Genomic DNA, 4,542 nt, shown 5'->3' on the forward strand with positions numbered 1-4,542 from the left:
TCCTGCACCTATTGTCTATTGTCTATTATCTATCTATTGTCTATTCCTGATCTGTTAGCATGTATTTCTGTTTTTCCTACCAAGTGCATAACTGTACGTTTCTCCATATTGTATTTCATCTGTCAACGTTTTGCCCACTCAGCCGTTTCAAATTGTGTTGTGTCACCTTCACAACTCACTATCCCACTCAGTGTCATCTGCAAACTTGGAAATAAATACATTTAATCCCCACATTCAAATTTTTAGTATAGATCGTGAAAAGTTGGGGCTGAAATATTGATCTCTGTGGAACCTCACTAGTCACAGTCTGCCAACCTGAGAAAAATTCTATTATACATCTACTAACCTCTTCTGCATCAATGTCGCTCTAATCCACCCAATGCCACATGCTCTAATTTTATTTATAAACCTCTGTGTGTGACGTTCTGAAAATCAAAACAATCCACATTCATTGTTTCAGTCTTATCTATTTTTCTAATTAAACCCTCAATAAAAACTCCACAGGTTTGTCAAACATGATCTTCCTATCATAGATCCATGTTTGCTCTGTCCAGATAAAAAACTGAAAGGACTGCGGGTGCAGGAACATAAGAACTAGGACCAGGAGTAGGCCATCTGGCTCTGCCATTCAATAAGATCATGGCTGATCTATTTTTGGACTCAGATCCACGTGCCCACCCGCTCACCATAACCCTCAATTCCTTTACTGTTCAAAAACCTATTCATTTTTGCCTAAAAAACATTCAATGAGATAGTCTCACTTACTTCACTGGGTGGGGTAACTACGATCTCAGCAGCTATCTCCTTTGGAACTGCATTCTGTTCTATTACCCTCCTGTACTTATGTAAGGTATGATTTGTCTGGTTAACACATAAAACAATACTTTTCACTATACCTCGGTACATGCGACCATAATGAATCAAATCAAATTATCATTTCTTCGTTCCCCATATTAATTGGTTAGAATTAAGGAAGTCTTAACAACGCACTTAGAAAATCATTGCGTGATCCAACAGGGTCAACATGATTTCACATCACTTTTGTCAAACACATTAGAAGGTTTTGAGGATATAATTATCAGGGTGGGTGAGAACAACCAGGAGATGCAGTATTCCTGGAATTCCAAAAGGCCAATCAATGAGGGAGCTCATGACGGTCAATGGACAAGTTACGTGCCCATGGAGTGGGGAGTAATTTGGATGGAGGGTGGTTTAATAGACAAAAAAACAAAGAGCAGATATAAATGAGGCATTAGGCAAGTTAGCAAGCTGTGATTGGCAAAATGTTACACATAATACTGGGCCTCAGCTATTTACAATCTATTAATGGGAAGGATTTAGAGGAATATGGACCAAATACTGGCAAATGGGACTAGATTAATTTCGGGTATCTAGTCGGCATGAACAAGTTGGACCGAAAGGTCTGTACAACTCTATTACTTAGACGAAGAGGCAGAGAATAACTGACCAACACCATGTGCAGTTTGGGGCTCCACATTTACAAAGGGATGTACTTACACCAGAGACAGTGAAGGGTCACTGGATTGGTTCCTGAAGTGAGATGATTGTTTCATGATGGGAGGCTGAGTAAATTAGGCCTATTTTCTCTGGCGGTTAATGCAATGCAAGGTTTTCACATTGAAACATTCATGATTCTGAAGTGCTTTGACAGGACATATCCTGAGAGGTTCTTTCTCCCTGACTGGGAAATTCAGAAAACAGGAACACAGTCTCAGTGTAAAGCACTGATTATTTAGGACTGAGATGAGGAGAAATTGCTTTATTGTTTGAAAGTCTGCATTAGTAGGTTGCAGATGTTCCATTGTTGCATTGTAGGGCTGGGACATACAGACGTTCAGGGAATCAGGGGATATGAGAAGTAGGTATGCAAGTGGAGATAGTGAACAGATCAGAAGTGTCAGGATGGACAGCGTTGGAACAGATGTGATGAAGATCCAGAAGAACATCCCTGCTTGTCTTCAAAACCTTGACAAGCGATCCTTTGCACCCTCTGAGAGGCAGAAAAGGTTACGGGTTTATCAGATAGTCCAAAAGACAGCATCTCTGTCAGTGCACTACTGGGGAGCAGATTTCACTGCTGAAGTCTTGGCTTAGGTCCTGGGCAGCACGATGGTTAGCACTGCTGCCTCACAGTGCCAGAGACCTGGGTTCAATTCCCGCTTCAGGCGACTGTCTGCGTGGAGGAACAACCAGCTGTAGAATTGGGTAAGTCGGCTCACCTTAACGGGTTACTGTTCCTGGAGAGTTCAGTACTGCCTGAAAGGGTGGTGGAGGTAGGAATCTCTCAACACATTTAAGAACTATTTCAATGAATACTTGAAACATTCAGCTCACAATGGGACAGGTCAAGTGCTGGACAATGAATTAGAATAGATAGATGTTGGATGATCAACCGGCTATGATGAAACTAAGGACCTCTTTCTGTGCTGTAAAACTCTTGCAAAAAAAGCCACCACACTATATGCCTGAGTGGAGGAAATTGAAAATTTCTTTCAAAGTGACTGGATGATTTATTCCTGATCAAAAAAGACAGTGGCATGGTGGCCCAGTGCTGTCTCACAGCACCAAGGATCTGGGATCGATCCCTGCCTTGGGCGACTGTCTGTGTGGAGTTTGTCACATTCTCCCTGTGTCTGTGTGGGTTTCCTCCCACAGTCCAAAGATGTGTAGGTTAGGCCATGCTAAATTGCCCAGAGTGTTCAGGGATGTGTACGTTAGGTGCATTAGTCAGGGGTTAATGTAGAGTAATAGGGTAGGGGAATGGGTCTGGGTGGGATACTCTGCAGAGGGTCAATGTGGACTTGTTGGGCCGAATGGCCTGTTTCTACAATGTAGGGATTCTATGACTGGGGGTCATATTTCAGCAGTTTACCATGAAGGGGAGTAGATGTATTGGAAACTGTGGGAATTCCATTGGCCATAACCAAATTGATTACAACACAGAGGAAGGCCTTTCACCCATTGAACTTGTGCACTAAACATGCAATTCATCTCGTTTGACCCTCCTGGCTTCAAATTGTAATCCTGTATATTTTAACATTCTGCAACCTCTGCCCTTAGTGAAGCCAGAATGCAGAGGGTTTTACTAACAAAGATCAGTGAGAATCAGACTCCAAGTTCCATCTGGGAGCAAATGATAGAGAAAAAAATCTGGGTCTGCAGCAGAACTGTCAAATAAGTATACACACCTTTGAACTTGCACTTAGATGCCCCCCACAGAAGGTGTTGTCTCAGTATCAGTGTTTCTGCCCAGTGCCATCAACGAAAGGGCGTAAAGACTCCTTTCTGGCTTTCTTTTCCCACAATGCTATAGAAAAGTTGTAATTAAACTTGAAAGGGTTCAGAAAAGATTTCCAAGGATGTTGCCAGGGCTGGAGGGTTTGAGCTATAGGGAGAGGCTGAAAAGGTTGGGGCTGTTCTCCCTGGAGCGTTGGAGACTGAGGGATGACCTTATGGAGGTCTATAAAATCATGAGGGGCATGGATAAGGTGAATAGACAAGGTCTTTTCCCCAGAGTAGGGGAGTCCAAAACCAGAGGGTGTAGGTTTAAGGTGAGAGGGGAAAGATTTAAAAGGGACCTGAGGGGCAACTTTTTTGCAGAGAAGGTAATACGTGTATGGAATGAGCTACCAGAGGAAGTGGTGGAGGTTGGTACAATTACAACATTTATAAGGCATCCGAATGGGTATGTGAATTGGAAGTGTTTAGAGGGATATGGGCCAAATGCTGGTAAATGGGACAAGGTTAATTTAGGATATCTGGTCAGCATGGATAACTTGGACTGAATGGTCTGTGTCCAAGTTGTACATCTCTACGACTCTATGATTCTAAGCATGCTTGCAGAGATTCACAAAAACTTTTCACATGACAAGTTTATGGTTCAGATCACAAAGATCCCTGCCTCTTGAAGCAGTGCATTCCCTGAGTTCTGACTATAACAAGGAGCTCGAGAAATGTGTGTTGTTTGGAATTATGCGGTGGCTGCTGAAGTGTTTCAAAAGGGAAGGGTGAAGAAGAGCAGAGCAGTAGTAATTGGGGACTCGATAGTTAGGGGCACAGATAGGCGGTTTTGTGGGAAGAGAGAGACTTCACGTTTGGTATGTTGCCTCCCAGGTGCAAGGGTACGTGATGTCTCTGATCGTGTTTTCCGGGTCCTGGAGGGGGAGGGGGAGCAGCCCGAAGTCGTGGTCCATATTGGCACCAACGACATAGGTAAGAGGAGTGCCGAGGATGTTAGACAGACTTACAGGGAGCTAGGTTGGAAGCCCAGAGTTAGAACGAACAGAGTTGTTGTCTCTGGTTTGTTACCCGTGCCACGTGATAGAGATTCAAGGAATAGGGAAAGAGAACACTTAAATGCGTGGCTACAGGGATGGTGCAGAAGGGAGGGATTCCGGTTTTTGGATAACTGAGGTTCTTTCTGGGGACGGTGGGACCTCTATAAACAGAATGGTCTACACCTGAACCTGAGGGGCACCAGTATCCTTGGGGGGAGGTTTGCTAGTGCTCTTGGGGGAGGTT

Source organism: Chiloscyllium plagiosum, chromosome 30 (assembly GCF_004010195.1).
Source record: "Chiloscyllium plagiosum isolate BGI_BamShark_2017 chromosome 30, ASM401019v2, whole genome shotgun sequence".
Taxonomy (NCBI): domain Eukaryota; kingdom Metazoa; phylum Chordata; class Chondrichthyes; order Orectolobiformes; family Hemiscylliidae; genus Chiloscyllium; species Chiloscyllium plagiosum.